Source organism: Pelodiscus sinensis, chromosome W (assembly GCF_052426305.1).
Source record: "Pelodiscus sinensis isolate ZL-2025 chromosome W, ASM5242630v1, whole genome shotgun sequence".
Lineage (NCBI taxonomy): Eukaryota > Metazoa > Chordata > Testudines > Trionychidae > Pelodiscus > Pelodiscus sinensis.
In genome coordinates this window covers 2,560,959-2,579,086 of record NC_143084.1, presented here as the reverse complement: position 1 = coordinate 2,579,086, position 18,128 = coordinate 2,560,959, and the positions used below count along the sequence as shown (strand labels likewise).

At 51.4% G+C, this 18,128-nt stretch overlaps 1 protein-coding gene across 11 annotated transcripts in view; it reads right to left on the bottom strand.

Moving 5' to 3' along the window:
* LOC106731943 (phosphatidylinositol transfer protein beta isoform-like) overlaps positions 1–3,171 on the bottom strand; it is a 167,646-nt gene extending 164,475 nt beyond the window's left edge. For 2 of the 11 annotated variants that reach the window (XR_016348242.1, XM_089775100.1), the window contains exon 1: positions 3,026–3,150. The gene's annotated coding sequence lies outside the window, so the exon portion shown is untranslated. Of the gene's footprint in view, positions 1–3,025 lie in introns of all 11 variants that reach the window. The other 9 variants (XM_089775098.1, XM_089775095.1, XM_075915695.2 and 6 more) reach the window with 8 other exon arrangements.
* Positions 3,172–18,128: the final 14,957 nt, after the last annotated feature.

Genomic DNA, 18,128 nt, shown 5'->3' with positions numbered 1-18,128 from the left:
GGCACCCATTGCTACTGCCTCGGATACCAAGGCAGGGGGCTCCTCAGGAGTGGGGCTGGAGTACACTGGCTGCCAGCCCTGTCCCGGGGGACTGTAAAATAGTCGAGTAACCAATAAGAACTCATGAGGTTAATCGACTCATCAATTAACCAGATATTTAATATCGCTAGCTTGGAACACACTGGCTGCTGGCCCCACCTCCAGAGACTATTGAATAGTCGTGTAACCACTAAAATTTGATGCTGTTAGCATGTAACTAACATCCCTAGTAAAATAGAAAAATGCAGTTTTTAAAGCTAAGAAAGTGAAACTGCAAAACATTTCAGTTGGTCTTTGCATCTGACAATTGTTGTACAGCCTAATCTGTTAGAGGTTTCTTATGTGCCTACGCCTGCCTTTACATAACAGGTGAGACCACCATCACAAGTTGTAGCTTTAAGTATGTAACTACTATATTTGTCCCCACTTGCATGTCACAACACAATCTCAACCACTGCATTCTGCTCTAAAATAAGGATCTTAGATATCAATTATTTTAGTAATCTTGTAGCTGCAACAATTTGTAGTGCTTACACAGTTACTAAAATGCTCCCCAAGGGTCAGCAGCCAGTGTGCTCCTAGCCCCACTCCCAGGGAGCCCCTTGATGCCTAGGGTCCCTGAAAGCTGCACGGCCCCACAGCTGTTTAATGAACCCCTCCCAGAAGCTCAGAGCTCCCAGGCAGGTAGGGAGCTCTGCCCACTGGCTGGGAGAAGGGCCATCTTGCTGAGCAGCTTCAAACGAAGGAGCTCAGAGAGCAGATAAGGAGGGGAGAGAAGTGGCTTTGGGGGCGGGGGGGGGGGGGGGGGGGGGAGTTGTAGGGTAGATGAGTTTGGGGAGATGATGGAGAGAGTAATTGGCTGAGAGGAGTAGTCTCTGCCAGGAGAGGAGAAAGAGGTAGAGGCAGAAACCCAGCACTCTCCTCAAGCCTCTTGGTTTGGGAAGGGGGGTGCGGGGGGGGGATCTGACTGCATGGGGTAAGTGCTGGTATTGGGGTGAGAGGGAAGTGGAGAGTTTGTGCTTTATGTCCTGAGGTGAGATGGGAGATAGGTGGAAAGTTTCCACTGTGTCCTGTCACTCCCAGCTAGGCTGCTGGGGCCCACAAGTCTGAGAAACAGGATTTTATCCCAGCCCCCAGCTGGGCCTCTCAGGGAAGCAGCAGGGGGAGGGGCAGCTGGATCCGGCCTCCCTTCCCCCCCCCCCCCCCGCCCCCCCAACTTGTTGCCTTTGATACAGAGGCAGCAAGGGGAGGGAGTGCATCGTTGGGATTAACCGATAAGCCTGGACTTACTGGTTAATCGTTTAAATATCTATACACTAACATCCCTACTATTAGCAAGAGAGATAAAGCTGGCATATTGCTTAAAACATGTGGCCAATACACCCCAGTGATGCCAAAAGAACATTATTTCCTTTTGAGAAACCTCCAGTTCTCCTGCCACAAAAAATGAAACAGAAGGCAAGAATGTGTGACGTAAAATCATCATTATCTGTTTAGCAATTATTAAGCCATGTACACAAGATTATTTACTTAGACACGAGTGAGTCTTAAGATACAGTTCAGAACAAACCAACGATTCATGGATTTGAAGGCCAAAAAGGCTCATTGTAATCTAGCCAAAAAGTTTGAAAACCACTGCCCTAACCTGAAGCAAATTCTTTCAAACAGCCACACATCACACCTCAGACACACTCACCCAGGAACCTACCCCTGCAACAAACCCCCAATGCCAACTCTGTCCGTACACCTATACAAGTGACAGCATCACAGGACCTAACTACATAAGCCACAACATCAGGTCATACAACTGCACATCCTCTAGTCATAGGTCATTGATAAAAATTATTAAATTGCACAAAAACTCCTGTAGGACCTCAATGGAAATACAGCTGCTTGATGGTGATTCCTCTTTATAGTTAGATTGAGACTTAATAATTAGCCTGTTTTAATCAATTTAACTGATACCATGATAATTTTATTGTATTCATCTTTTTAAATCAGTGGCATGCAGTACCAAGTCAAGTGCCTTACAGAAACCTAAATATCAACAGTACCTTAAAAAACTAAACCTGCAATTTCATAAACACAGATCTTGAGTTACAAATCAGCAATTGGTTTATGGAAAAAAGTGTATCAATTAGATTACTCTCATTTAATTCTTTAGTAAGTGAATGCAGCATCAACTACTCCAATATCTTGCCTATGATCAATTGCAGGCTCACAGGACTATAATTACTCAGTTCATCCTATTCACCTTTTTAAAAAAAGTTGCCACAACATTTACTGCTTTTCAGTTGTATGAACTTTCCCAGCACTTCATTCTCTCTTGCCCTCTCTGAAGTCAGGCTCAGTATACTTCCCTCCAACACTGCATTTTTCTTTACTCCATGAGAAGTCAGTGGAAACCCAGATCACAGTTAAGATGCATCTCATCTTCCTTGAGCAGCCTCAATTCCATGGTTTATTGATTAGTACTTTAGTCTTGGAGAAAAAAAACTCACTTAGTCCTAGACCAGACAATTTAGCTATTTGTGCTCACGTGGCTTACAGACAAGGGCGTTACACAATAGGTTAGCAACAGAAGGAGAGGGAAGCAAGTAACCGGGGAGCAGGGCACGGTGCAGGCGGGATACAAGTACAGTGGGGGGGAATGTAGGACACGGTGCAGAGGTGAAAGGTGGACCCGGGGCGGGGGAGCGGGTGAGAAACCTGGACCAGGAGAAAGGCCTGGCGGGAAGCGGCAGGGCTAGGCTAGGAGAAAATGCCGTGGCAGCCACAGCAGAGAGAAACCAGAGACGGGGAGGCATTGCGGGGAAGAAGCAGAGGAGATATGGCCTAGGTACACGGAGCAGCCCGGAGGGGGGGGAACGGGCTAGGGCAGGGCCTAACGGGGAAGAGGGGCACGGAGCCGGCGAGAAGACAGAGACAAAGTGGCGGGGGGAAGCGATCAGTATGAGGCGCGACCACTCCCCAGCCCAAGACTCACAATTCCTTGATGAGCACCATCTTCCCGCACGCAGAATCACACTACACAGGCGCGACCAGCACCGTTTACCCAGCCTTCCCCGCGCGATTTTCAGGATCCAAACCCCACCCACATTAACCAATGATTAAGGTCGACCGCAGATCAGGTCACCGCCCCCGCAGCAAGTCCAATTATGAACCGCGAGCTCCTCTGCCGACCAATCGCTTAAAATCAGGAATAAGGGATCTTCTGGAAAAGGCTTTATTTTCCGCAAGATCCCGTCTAGACTGGCGCTTTTCTCCGGCAAAGCCCCGAGCCGGAAAAAAGCGGCAGCCATATTTATGCAAATGAAGCGGGGAAGATTTAAATCCCCGCTTCATTTGCAATTGTGCTGTGTCTAATTTGCATCCCTTTTACGGAAAAGGGATGCAGTCTAGACTCAGCCTAAGGCTACGTCTACACTGGCCCCTTTTCTGGAAGGGGCATGTTAATTTCAGAAGCCATAATAGGGAAATCCGCGGGGGATTTAAATATCCCCCGCGGCATTTAAATAAAAATGTCCGCCGCTTTTTTCTGGCTTTTAAAGAGCGTCTAGACTGGCCCCGATCCTCCGGAAAAAGTGCCCTTTTCCGGAGGCTCTTATTCTTACTTTGAATAAGATCCTCCGGAAAAGGGCTTTTTTTCCGGAGGATCGGGGCCAGTGTAGATGCTCTTTTCCGGCTTTTTTAAAAGCCGGAAAAAAGCAGCAGACATTTTTATTTAAATGCCGCGGGGGATATTTAAATCCCCCGCGGATTTCCCTATTACGGCTTCTGAAATTAACATGCCCCTTCCGGAAAAGGGGCCAGTGTAGACGTAGCCTAAGGGTATGTCTACACTACAAAGTTAATTCAAACTAACAGACGTTAGTTCAAATTAACTTTCATAGGGTATGTCTACACTACCCCGCTAGTTCAAACTTGCAAATGAAGCCCGGGATTTGAATTTCCCAGGCTTTGCATGAAGCCGGCCGGCGCCATTTTTAAATGCCGGCTAGTTCGGACTCCGTGCCGCGTGGCTACACGCGGCACGGACTAGCTAGTTCGGATTAGGCTTCTACAAGCGGCACAGAGTCCGAACTAGCCGGCATTTAAAAATGGTGCCGGCCGGCTTCATGCAAATGAAGCCCGGGAAATTCAAATCCCGGGCTTCATTTGCAAGTGCGGATGACTACATTACCCCTGCTAGTTCAAACTAGCGGGGTAGTGTAGACATACCCATAGGCACTACACATACAAACCGCTAGTTGGAACTTAATTCGAACTAGCAGAGCGCTTAATTCGAACTAGGTAAACCTCATTCTACGAGGACTAACGCCTAGTTCGAATTAAGTAGTTCAAATTAAGGGCTGTGTAGCCACTTAATTTGAACTAGTGGGAGGCTAGCCCTCCCCAGCTTGCCCTGGTGGCCACTCTGGGCCCCACCAGGGAAACTCATATGCCCCCCTCCCGGCACCAGAGCCCTTAAAGGGGCACGGGCTGGCTACGGTGCCCATGCCAGGTGCAAGCCTGCCAGCACCCAGCCAGCAGACCTACACCTGGCACGGCTCGAGCCAGCCACCCGTTGCCACCCAGCCCTCCGCCTCTTCCCGGGACCAGGCTGGCGGCTCCCAGGAGCCTGCCCAGGTCCGCAAGTGATAGGTGCCCGCCTGGTCTAGTGCAGACATCGTGGACCTCATCCACGACCTCCGCACTAGGCACAGGAAAGTGGCTGTCTAGGGCAGGATAGCTGCCAGCCTGGCCACCCAGGAGCAGGTTTGCATGAAAATCAGGGTGGTCCAGTGAGACCCCCGACCCTGAGCCCTGAGCTTAGAATGGCCATACTGGGTCAGACCAAAGGTCCATCTAGCCCAGTAGCCTGTCTGTCAACAGCGGCCAACACTAGGTAACCTGGAGGGGATGGACCAAAGACAATGACCAAGCCATTTGTCTCGTGCCATCCATCTTCAGCCTTCCACAAACAGAGGCCAGGGACACCATTTCTACCCCCTGGCTAATAGCACTCCATGGACCCAACCTCCATGACTTTAGCTAACTTCTCTTTAAACTCTGTTATAGTTCTAGCCTTCACAGCCTCCTGTAGCAAGGAGTTCCACAGGTTGACTATTTGCTTTGTGAAGAAGAACTTTCTGTTCTTAGTTTGAAGCCTGCTACCCATTCATTTCATTTGGTGTCCTCTAGTCCTTCTATTATGGGAACTAATGAAGAACTTTTCTTTATGCACCCTCTCCACACCACTCATGCTTTTATAGACCTCTATCATATCCCCCCTCACTCTCTCTTTTCTAAGCTGAAAAGTCCCAGTCTCTTTAGCCTGTTCCAAACCCCTGATCATTTTAGTTGCCCTCCCCTCTCCCACCCTCTCTCTTCCCCTCTCCCACCTCCTTTTCCCAGTCTCCCCCAGTTTTGTTCAATAAAGAGTGTTTCTATTTTTTAACACACATGTCCTTTATTTTGTACATCAGGAAGGGGGGCTAGGGAGGGGTAAGTGGAAGGAGGTGAGGGAGGAATGGGGTACGAGCCCCCGATGGGGAGGACTGGGCTAGCTCTGTGGGCTCCTCGGGGTGGAAGCTCTCCTGAAGCCCCTTGATTGACCCCCCCTCCAGATGGCAGCCTGCGGCAAGTGCAGCCGGGCTGATGGCCGAGTGCTGTGATGTGCCGAGTGTGGGCACTCAGGGCACTCCAAGCCAGGACTGCTTTGCAAGCGGGGAACCCCTGAGAACTGTCTGTCCAGGGTGGGGGTCGGGTCCCTTTAAGCACAGCCCTCGGCTAGCCTGAGACAGCAGCTCCACGCTCTAAGTCCTAACCTGATGCCCTGCCGGCACTACTTCCGGCCAGCCTTAACCTCGGTTCAGGGTCCACTCAGTGTGGACATGCTAGTTCGAATTAGCAAAACGCTAATTCAAACTAGTTTTTAAGTCTAGATGCACTAATTCGAATTAGCTTAGTTCGAATTAACTAATTCGAACTGAGTTAGTTCGAATTAGTGCTGTAGTGTAGACATACCCTAACTGTTTTATGAAGGAAAAAATCCCACACACCACTTTTAGGCTTAGTTCTTCTTTTCATACTGATGAAAACACAATTAAACCTTTCATAAAAGAGAATAAATGTGTTATTGCCTCTTTATATACTTTTTGTGATGCTTCCAGAAAGTTCCATAACATTCTGGAACGTTCTATAACATTCTCAAACTATCTTGAATGATCAAGAAAGCTCTTTAACATTCAGGGTCTTCTAAAAGTTGAATACAATATATTATTTCAAGAGGAAATGAAAAATTAGAAAATTCTCAAAAATTCTCGGGAAATAATCTTTTGGAGAATTTTCTCAGAATATTCTTTTTCTCGGAGAATATTCTCCAGAGAATAGTCTCACGTCACATCACTAGTCTTGGTGGAAAGCCAATGGGAAAGACTACTGAAATTTAAATTGAATATAGATACTTAGCTGCTCTTCCGTTGTGTGAGTTGTATGTTAGCAGCTGGAGGAAGCAAAATGAAGTAATCAACAGAATTATATTGCCTACAAGAGAAATTGGGCATGGGAATGGACTGACCCTTGAAGTATGGATCAGTACGGATTGTGAACAGAGGGAAAATGTGTATTCCGTTGTGATCAGGTTATTTTTCTTTATTTTGCTGTTGAGTAAAACTTCTCTGTGTGAAATCCATGTGCCTCCCTCCGCCCATTCACTATACCTAATGGCTGTGTCTACACTGCACCCCTTTTCCGGAAAAGGGATGCAGATTAGACCAGTCGGAATTGCAAATACACGGGAGATTTAAATATCCCCCGCGGCATTTGCATTTACATGGCTGCCGCTCTTTTCCGGCTTGGGGATAAGCCGGAGAAAAGCGCCAGTCTAGACGCGATTCTCCGGAAAATAAGCCCTTTTCCGGAGGATTTCTTATTCCTACTTGAAAGGAAAAGGGCTTATTTTCCGCAAGATCCCGTCTAGACTGGCGCTTTTCTCCGGCAAAACCCCGAGCTGGAAAAAAGCGGCAGCCATGTTCATTCAAATGCCGTGGGGGATATTTAAATCCGCCGCGGAATTTGCAATTCCGAAGTGTCTCATTAGCATCCCTTTTACGGAAAAGGGTGCCAGTGTAGACACAGCCCAGAAGTGATGTTGTGGTTGGTGTCTACTACAGGTAACCGGATCAGGTGGATGAGGTACACGAGGCTTTCTTCGGACAACTGATAGAAGCTTCCAGATCCCAGGCCCTGGTTCTCATGGGTGACTTTAATCACCCTGATATCTGTTGGGAGACCAATACGGCAGTACACAGACAATCACAGGAAGTACACAGTACACAGGAAGTTTTTGGAGAATGTTGGGGATAACTTCTTGGTACAAGTGCTGAAGGAACCGACCAGGTGCCATGCGCAGCTTGACCTGCTGCTCACAAACAGGGAGGAACTAGTAGGGGAAGTAGAGGTGGGTGACAACCTGGGAAGCAGTGATCATGAGATGGTAGATTTCAGGATCCTGACCAAAGGAAGAAAAGAGAGTAGTAAAATACACACCCTGGACTTCAAAAAAGCAGACTATGACTCAGAGACCTGATGGGCAGAATCCCCTGGGATGCTAACATGAAGGGGAAAGGAGTCCAGGAGAGATGGCAGTAATTTAAAGAGGCCTTATTAAAGGCACAGGAAGAAACCATCCTGATGCGCAGCAAGAGAGGCAAATATGCTAGGCGACCAGATTTGCTTACAGGGGAAATCGTTGGTGAGCTTAAACACAAAAAGGAAGCTTATAAGAAGTGGAAACTTGGACAGAGTATAGGGAGCAATATAAATATATTGCTCAAGAATGCAGGGGAGTTATCAGGGAGGCGAAAGCGCAATTGGAATTGCAGCTGGCAAGGGATGTGACGGGTAACAAGAAAGGTTTCTACAGGCATGTTAGCAATAAGAGGGTGATCAGAGAGGGTGTGGGGCCCTTACTGGATGAGGGGGGTAACCTAGTGACAGATGATGTGGGGAAAGCTGAAGTACTCAATGCTTTCTTTGACTCTGTCTTCACGGACAAGGTCAGCTCCCAGACTAATGCACTAGGTGATGCAATATGGGATGAAGATGGACAGCCCTTGGTGGGGAAATAACAGGTTAGGAACTATTTAGAAAAGCTAAACGTACGCAAATCCATGGGCCCGGATTTAATGCACCCGAGGGTACTGAGGGAGTTGGCAAATGTCATTGCGGAGCCTTTGGCCATTAGCTTCTAAAAGTCGTGGAGATCGGGAGAAATCCCAGATGACTGGAAAAAGGCAAATGTAGTGCCCATCTTCAAAAAAGGGAAGAAGGATGATTCAGGGAACTACAGATGGGTCAGTCTTACCTCAGTCCCCAGAAAAATCATAGAAGGGATCCACAAGGAATCCATTTTGAAGCACTTGGAAGAGAGGAAAGTGATCAGGAATAGTCAGCATGGATTCACAAAGGGCAAGTCGTGCCTGACCAATCTGATTAGCTTCTATGATGAGGTAACTGGCTCTGTGGATGTGGGAAAGTCAGTGGTTGTGATATACCTTGACTTTAGCAAGGCTTTTGATACGGTCCCCACAATATTCTTGCCAGCAAATTAAGGGAGTATGGATTGGATAAATAGACTGTAAGATGGATACAAAGCTGGCTAGAAGGTCAGGCCCAGCAGGTAGTGATCAATGGCTCGATGTCAGGATGGCGGTCAGTTTCTAGTGGAGTGCCCCAAGGATCGGTTCTAGGACCGGTTTTGTTCAATATCTTTATTAATGACCTGGATGAGGGGATGGATTGCACCCTCAGCAAGTTTGCGGATGACACTAAGCTAGGGGGAGAGGTAGATACGGTTGAGGGCAGAGATAGGGTCCAGAGTGTCCTAGACAAATTGGCTGTGTCTACATTGGCACCCCTTTCTGGAAAAGGGATGCTAATGAGACCAGTCAGAATTGCAAATTCCGTGGGGGATTTAAATATCTCCCGCGGCATTTGCATGAACATGGGTCCCGTTTTTTTCCGTCTCGTAGCTTTGCCAGAAAAAAGCGCCAGTCTAGACGCGGATCTTTCGGAAAATAAAGCCTTTTCCGAATGATCCCTTATTCCTCTTAAAAGAAGGAAAAAGGGATCTTTCGGAAAAGGCTTTATTTTCCGAAAGATCTGCGTCTAGACTGGCGCTTTTTTCCGGCAAAGCTACAAGCTGGAAAAAATCGGCAGCCATGTTCATGCAAATGAAGCAGGGGGGGATTTAAATCCCCGCTTCATTTGTAATTGTGATGTGTCTAATTTGCATCCCTTTTACGGAAAAGGGATGCAGTCTAGACACAGCCAGTATGTTTTATCAAATATAGCTTTTTGCTTTGTTAATAAAATCACCTTTTTTTAAGGCAATGAGTTGATTCTTGTTTCCTGGACGGTAACAGGAGGTCTCTGTGGCTATGTCTAGACTTCAAGCTTCTTTCGGAAAAACCTTTTCCGGAAGAGATGTTCCGGAAACTGTTTTCAAAAGAGAATGTACACGCAGCAAAAGTGCAACGAAAAAACAGTCTGCTTTTTCGAAAGATAGAGTCCACATTGTTTGGACGCTATCTAGCATATAAGACCACCCGGAACCAGTTCAGGCAGGGCATTAGGTCAGCAGCTGCTTCCAAGTTTTGTTGTCTAAGGCTAGCTGAGAGACATGCTTAAAGGGACCCCCTGGACAGCCGTTTCTCTGCTTCTGCTGCTTGCTTGTCTGCCTCTCTGAAGGACAGCAAAGCTTTAGCAGTGCGTGATCTGGGTGCTCAGCTTTTGAACGTCACAGCATTCTTCTTGCCACTGAGCCAGAGCTGCCCCTGGGCATGCAATGGCCCCGCATGGCCATTTTGCCATTTGTGCAGCAGTTTGTGCAGGCTGCCTTCATGGTCCTGCACAAGCTCGACACTGAGCTCATCAACAGTGCAGCAACACTTCTGCAGACTGGACACCAATTCCGACTGGTGGGACTGGCTGGTTATGAAGCGGTGGGACGACCAGCAGTGGCTTCAAAACTTCTGCATGTGGAAGGCCACCTTCATGGAGCTCTGTGCCTGGGTCACCCCCCCTCCAGAGACGCGACACCCACCTGCAGCCCACCATTCCCCTGGAGAAGCGGGTCACCATCGCCATCTGGAAGCTGGCCACCCCAGACAGCTACCGGTTGGTAGGCAACCAGTTCGGCATGGGGAAGTCCACCATCAGAGCCCTCTGTATGGAGGTAAGGCATTCTCAGGCTGCAGTGCCTGCAAGGGGGTGGGGGAGTCCTGGAAAGGGGGACCCTAGGGAAAGGGGAGGTGGGCTGGGGGTGGGGGGGAAGCCCCATCCTCAGGGGGTTGTGCCATCCCACCCTCACACAGCCCTGCTGCTGGGGGGGGGGGCGGCAGCCTCATAGGGGGTGGTTCCTGGGGTGTTTCAGGGGAGGGGAGGGGGATGGGCACCTCCTAAGGGCTCAGGCACTCCCTCTCATTCTCTGTTTTGTGTGTTTCTTTCTCTCCTTCTGCAGGTTATGAGGGTCATCAAGTCTGTCCTGCTGCACTGGGTCATCCGCCTGGGAGACCTGGACCCAATCGTTGCAGGATTTGCTGCCCTGGGGTTCCCCAACTGTGGGGGAGCCATCGATGGAACCCACATACCAATCCGTGCACCACATCATCAAGCTGCCCTGTACATGAACAGGAAGGGCTATTTCTCAATGGTGCTGCAGGCCCTGGTCAACCACCGTGGACAGTTTACAGACATTTTTGTCAGGTGGTCGAGTACGGCGCATAACGCCTGTGTATTTAGAAATTCCAGCCTCTATTAGAAGCAGGAGGCTGGCACAGTCTTCCCCTGGCATGACTTTGGGGTTGGGCACATGCAGGTGCCACTGTGCATCGTGGGGGATGCGGCCTACCCCCTGATGCCCTGGCTTATGAAGCCGTACACCGGTCACCTGGACCCCAGCAGGGACCAATTCAATGCCCACCTCAGCCGAGCCCGCATGCAGGTCGAATGCACCTTTGGCCCCCTGAAGGCATGGTTCAGGTGGCTCCTGACCCACCTCAATGTGGGGGAGCACAACATCCCCCAGGTGGTGTCAGTGTGTTGTGTCCTCCACAACATTCTGGAAAGGAAGGGGACAGCCTTCCTACCAGGGTGGGGGGCACAGGCCGGCCGCAAAGGGAGGGCCTTCAAGCAGCCGCAGACAGCTGCCATCCGCCAGGCCCACCAGTGGGGGTGCGCATCTGGGAGGCACTGAGGGAGAGTTTCTCTCCAGGACCTCAGTAACTCCCCCCAGGGCCTCGCCACTAGGGGCCTGGGCCTTGCTCCACTATCCCTTTCCCATCACAACATGCCCCCCCCCCCCACCACTTCCCTTAACTCTCAATAAACACACCTGTTTTGATTGGAACAAAACAAACTTTGTATTTTTTTAAATAAAATAAACTGGGGGGGGGGCTGAGAACCTGGACGGGGGAGGGAGGAAGGGGGGCTCAGGGCTGGGAGTGGCATGTGGGGCAGCTGGAAGTGCAGGGACCTTGGTGAACTTGGGGTTGGGTGGGGCCTGGGACAACAGGAGGGGGGGCTGGAGCGGGGTCAGGGATGGCAGGGGGAGGGGGCAGAGGCATCACTTGAGGAGGGAGCAGAGCCATAGCTGGGGGAGGGGGGGGAAGAGGGAATGGGTGTAGTGGGGGGCGGGCACGAGGGTAGGAGGCAGGAGCAGGGACACAAACCAGGTGTGCCATCATTTCCCGCATGATGGCACACATGTTGTTGCCCTGCCACACAGGCTGGCCCCACATGCAGCTCCAGCACTCAGCATCCTCCCGGACCTTCTGGGCCAGGGTCTGCTGCATGTTGCGCAGGACACCCACATGCTGCCTCACAAGGTCCTCATGCACCCTCATGCACTTGTGGCTCCCCCGGGGTCAGGCAGCTGCCTTGGCTGGCACTGATCGCCCCTCAGTGGCGGCTGGTCCGGCTGTGGAGAATAAAGAGGGAGAGGCGGTCAGTCATTCATGGAGACACTGTCTCTGAGGTCGTGCCATCCTCTGTGAGCAGTGACCAACAGTCCTTGGGCCAGAGGATGGGGAGGAGACAGGAACTATAGAGTTCTGATTAGTTTGGATAGAGTGGGCACCAAGGCACGTGTGTTATTTCTTGGAGGCCTCTTCTTTCGAAAAAAAGCCTCTTGCGTGTTCACACACGTCTTTTTCCGGGGCTGCCTCCTGAGGCCGCGTGGCACATACTGGAGGCTGCATGTGCTTCCATGTGCACCAACTGCAGCACGATGTCCAGGATGAGAAGGCCGAGTGATGATCGCACCCCATCCCCTCTGAGTCTGCCTCCCCCACCCTGTGTGTGTGGAAAACAGAGCACTCACCTGATGATCCCTCCCCGCCGTCAGAGGATGCCTGGGACACGTCCAGGCCCTGGGGTACCACCTCCATTCCTAGACGTGTTTAAGTCTCGGCTTGACAAAGCCCTGGCTGGGTTGATTTAGTTCGAATTGGTCCTGCCTAGAGCAGGGGGCTGGACTTGATGAGCATCTGATGTATCTTTCAGCTTTATGGTTCTATGATTCTATGACAACGGTCATGGTTGGAGGAGGGGCAACCCCAGGGTCCCAACCGTCAGGGCCACCGGCGATGGTAGCGCCGGTGCCCTCCCGGGCGTCGGGGGTCCCGGGTGCCTCTCCAAACCGGGCCGGGGACAGTCACTTTGGACGTGCCCAGTCACCCACCAGAGAAAACACCGGGCCTCCCCCTTGGTGTAGTACATCCAGTACCGGGCCCCTTGATGGGACACCAGAAATGACCCTTCGAGGGCTTCTCCGCCACGTCCCGCCGGCAGTAGTTGGCTTTGTACCTGCCGGCGAAAGGAGAGGACGTGGCGGAGGGTAGGATCTTTGCAGCCCAGAGGAAGGGGACTCAGGACTGACAGAGGCCTCCCCAGGGTGGAGAGGAAAGGCAGTAGGGCGGCATTGGGGAGGAAGGGAGGAACGGAGGACAAAACCACCCGTACGCCCAGGTCACCGTACTGGCCGTGTCCTCCTCCTCCTCAGCAGGGAGCTCCGGGCGGGTGATGACGGGCGTCTTGAGCCCCGAGTCCACCACCACAAGTGGGGAAAGGGCTTCCCCACCCCCCAGCATCTGGTGGAGCTCCTGAAAATAGGGGCAGGAGTGGGGCTCTGCCCCGCAGTGAGAGCTGCACTCCCTGGCCCTGGCATAGCCCTGGCAGAGCTCCTTCACCTTACTCCAGACCTGTTCTAAGGTCCGGGGGGTGTCCCCTCTCCACCCGGGCCTCAGCCATAGATATTGGCATTTCTGCGCCGGGAGCGGAGATCCTGCAGGGTCTCCTCCTCCCCCCACAACTCGAGGAGGGACAGGATCTCCACTCCAGAGAGGGTGCATGGCATTTGGTGCCCCTGGCTGGGTCCTAGGAGCCCTGGTGTTGCTCCCTGTGAGGGCCATGTGCTCCCTGTGTCTCAGGGGGCTTGTGGCTGGGCCATGGGTCCAAATCGGTGTGGCAGGGAAAGCCGCACCGTCAGGCGCTGTTCCCAGGGCCAGCTTCCTGCCCATGGCTTGTCCTGGGTCCTGGCCAGAAGAACCACAGCATCAGGTGTTGGATATGGCCCAGGAAACCCAGGGTAGGGACCAGGGTGTTGAGATGGTGCCAGCGCACGGACATGACCAGTTGGTTAAGCACCAGTACCCTCCCACACAGAGAAAGGCACCGGAGCAGTCCTGTCCATCTCCGCAACTGCTCAGTCACCCTGGACTCTAAACCTTGCTAGTTCTCCGGCAGGGAGGGAGGCAGAAAGGAAAACGCCAAGATAGAGCAGCAGACCCGCGCTTCACTGGATGGCCTGAAGCACGGGTGGGAGGGAGCCGGCCTACCACCCGGCTCCAACCACCAGGCCAGAGCTCTTGACCCAGTTGACCCAGGCAGAGGAGGCTGCCGAGTAGATGGCTTGGCAGGACTCCACCTGCACCAGGTCTCCCGGGTCCTGGACCACGTCATCGGCATACGCCGACAGGACCAGCTGCAGCTCCAGCTCACGGAGCACCAACCCCGTCAACCTCCTACGGAGGAGACAGAGGAAGGGCTCGATCGCCAGAGCGTACAGCTGACCTGACAGCCTTGACGTACTCCCCGTCCAAATATGACCAGTGCCGTCAGGGTCCAGTTGAGCTTGACCAAGCACTGTGCGGAAGCGTACAGCACCTGGAGAAACCCCACAAAGTGGGGCCCTGTGGGGGAGCCTGGACTACCCTGCCTTGGCAATAAATGGTGATGTCTGCCTTGCTCAAAGTATGGATTTCTGGCCTATTTCAAGTCTGGTGCAACAAAGCATGCAGGCAGGGCCCAAGAGTCAGGAATTGTTTTGCATAACAATGCAGATTAAGCCTGGTATGCGAGACCACGTCAAGAACACAGGACAAGCGGCCTTGTACTGGTACTTATTTCTGATAAGCAAAAATTACAGATCCAGCCATGAAACTGTCAACTGTGCACATAGCAGTAACATCCTAGGTAGCAGGATGTACTCCAAATAGGGCATTTGACGTATCCTACACAATACGTAATCAATTGGTAAATATTATTAGAACTCTCTCTTTGCTATAAATTGGGTTTAGTAGGAACAATTGATGGGAGGGAATGGGCAGGATTGACCCACACGTCCTGCTTGATGTAACTAGAAGTGATTAGGCCCATCACACTGGCTACGTCAGTGGTGGCATTCCTATGAGTGGGAAAAGACGGAACCACGACACCGCCTGGCACTGTAGGTAGCATATGGGTGAAGCGTAAGTGAACTAGGCTTTATTATTGTATTATAGTAGATCTTTTAGTAATTGCCTTTGCATTGCTTTGTGCTGTATTAATTCCTTTAGAATTTATAGTATGTAAGGTTTAAATTGTATAGTCATTGTGCTTAAGGCTTGTCAAACTTAAACAACTGTATTAACTGCTTAGAGCAGTGGTCTCCAACCTTTTTATGTCCAAGATCACTTTTTAAATATCAGAACAAGCCAAGCTCTACTGCCCCATCCTTCCCCCAAGACCCCACCCCCCTTTCTTGAAGCCCCGCCCTCTGTTCTTCTCTCCATCACGTGCTATCCCCAGCCCTTATACACTCTCGGGTATGGCTACACTGCCACTTTTTTTTTCGATCCTGTCTAGACTGGGCCAAATGTCAGAAAAACCCCTTCTTTCAGAAGCCCCCTTACTCCTCATGGAACAATGAATACAGGGATTACTGAAAGAGCATGTTTGCTGTTCCACTAAAAAAAGCAGAAGAACAAATGCAGCCCTGGACACAGAAGAGTTTTTCCGGGATACCTCTGGAATCCCGGAAAAACTCCTAGGGTATGTCTACACTACAAAGTTAATTCGAACTAACAGCCATTAGTTCGAATTAACTTTCATAGGCGCTACACATACAAACCGCTAGTTCGAACTTAATTTGAACTAGGTAAACCTCATTCTACGAGGACTAACGCCTAGTTCGAATTAAGTAGTTCGAATTAAGGGCTGTGTAGCCACTTAATTCGAACTAGCTGGAGGCTAGCCCTTCCCAGCTTGCCCTGGTGGCCACTCTGGGCCAAGCCAGGGAAACTCTTCTGCCCCCCTCCCGGCCCCGGAGCCCTTAAAGGGGCACGGGCTGGCTATGATGCCCGTGCCAGGTGCAAGCCTGCCAGCACCCAGCCAGCAGACCCTGCACCTGGCATGGCACGAGCCAGCCACACGCTGCCACCCAGCCCTCCGCCTCTTCCCGGGACCAGGCTGGCGGCTCCCAGGAGCCTGCCCGGGACCGCAAGAGGCGGGCACCCGCCTGGTCTAGTGCGGACATCGTGGACCTCATCCACGACCTCCGCACTAGGCACAGGAAAGTGGCCGTCTAGGGCAGGAGAGCTGCCAGCCTGGCCACCCAGGAGCAGGTTTGCATTAAAATCAAGGTGGTCCAGTGAGACCCTGAGCCCTGAGCTTAGAACATAAAAACATAAGAACGGCCGTACTGGGTCAGACCAAAGGTCCATCTAGCCCAGTAGCCTGTATGCCGACAGCGGCCAGCACCAGGTACCCTGGAGGGGATGGACCGAAGACAACGACCAAGCCATTTGTCTCGTGCCATCCCTCTCCAGCCTTCCACAAACAGAGGCCAGGGACACCACTCCTACCCCCTGGCTAATAGCACTCCATGGACCCAACCTCCATGACTTTAGCTAACTTCTCTTTAAACTCTGTTCTAGTTGTAGCCTTCACAGCCTCCTGCAGCAAGGAGTTCCACAGGTTGACTACACGCTGTGTGAAGAACAACTTTCTGTTATTAGTTTGAAGCCTGCTACCCATTCATTTCATTTGGTGTCCTCTAGTCCTTCTATTATGGGAACTAATGAAGAACTTTTCTTTATGCACCCTCTCCACGCCACTCATGCTTTTATAGACCTCTATCATATCCCCCCTCAGTCTCCTCTTTTCTAAGCTGAAAAGTCCCAGTCTCTTTAGCCTCTCTTCATATGGGCCCTGTTCCAAACCCCTGATCATTTTAGTTGCCCTTTTCCGAACCTTTTCCAAGGCCAAAACATCTTTTCTGGGGTGAGGAGACCACATCTGTAGACAGTACTGAAGATGTGGGCGTACCATAGTTTGATACTTCCCCTCCTCCTTCTTCCCCTGGCTTCCCCCTTCCAGCTCCCTCCTCCCAGGTTTCCCCCTCCCCTCTCCCACCCTCTCTCTTCCCCTCTCCCACCTCCTTTTCCCAGTCTCCCCAGAGGTTAATCCCCCCCCCCCCCAGTTTTGTTAAAGAGAGTTTCTATTTTTGAACACGTGTCCTTTATTTTGTACATCAGGAAGGGGGTCTAGGGAGGGGTAAGTGGAAGGAGGTGAGGGAGGAATGGGGTACGAGCCCCCAATGGGGAGGACTGGGGTGGCTCTGCGGGCTCCTCGGGGTGGAAGCTCTCCTGCAGCCCCCTGATTGACCCAGCTGCGGATGGCAGCCTGCGGCAATTGCAGCCGGGCTGATGGCCGAGTGCTGTGATGTGCCAAGTGTGGGCACTCAGGGCACTCCAAGCCAGGACTGCTTTGCTTTCCCTCATCGAGTTAGACAAGTGAGCGGGGAACCCTGAGAACTGTCTGTCCGGGGTGGGGGTCGGGTCCCTTTAAGCACAGCCCTCGGCTAGCCTGAGACAGCATCTCCACGCTCTAAGTCCTAATCTGATGCCCTGCCGGCACTGCTTCCGGCCAGGCTTAACCTCGGTTCAGGGTCCACTCAATGTGGACATGCTAGTTCGAATTAGCAAAATGCTAATTCGAACTAGTTTTTAGTCTAGATGCGTTAGTTCGAATTAGCTTAGTTCAAATTAACTAATTCGAATTGAGTTAGTTCGAATTAGTGCTGTAGTGTAGACATACCCCTACAGTCTAGCCATACCCTCATTGGGTTGAGACAGGATGTGTAGGCTCTGGGGTGGGAATGAGGGATTTGGGTGTGGGAAGGGGTGAGAGGTGCAAGGTCTGGGAAGGAATTTGGATGCAGGAGGAGGTGGAGAAGGGGATGCTGGCTCGGGGAGAGGGCTCCAGAATGGAGAGTCTTGGGGTTGGGGTGCTGAGCAAGCCACATGCTTGTGGATGTGAGGGTGCAGGAGTTTGGGTTGGAGTACGTGAGGGGCTCAGGGCAGAGAGGTTGAGAGTAAGATGGGCAGTGTATGGATGGTGCAGATTTGTGATGTGTGGATGGTGGAGGAACGTTGTGGCAGAAGACTGAGGATGTGGGGCTGCAGGAGTTTGGGGATGTGAGAGGCTCAGGACAGGGGGTTCCAGTGTATGATAGGCTCAGATCTAGGGTCGGGGGGGCGGGTACAGGAGTGTTATAATGCTATGGCCAGATGGGGGTTTGGCCCCAATGGGGGGTTTGTTGGCCAGGCTTCATTTTCAAATAAAATACCATGTCAAACACAAAAAGTTTCTGCATTGTCTTTATTTATGAGAAAGGCAGGGAACCTGCCTTGAGTCAGGGGTCACTGACCCATAGAAAAGTCAGTTGGGGCCACACAATGAGATGCAAAAAAAATAACTCCTCCAACGCCCCCCCCCCCCAC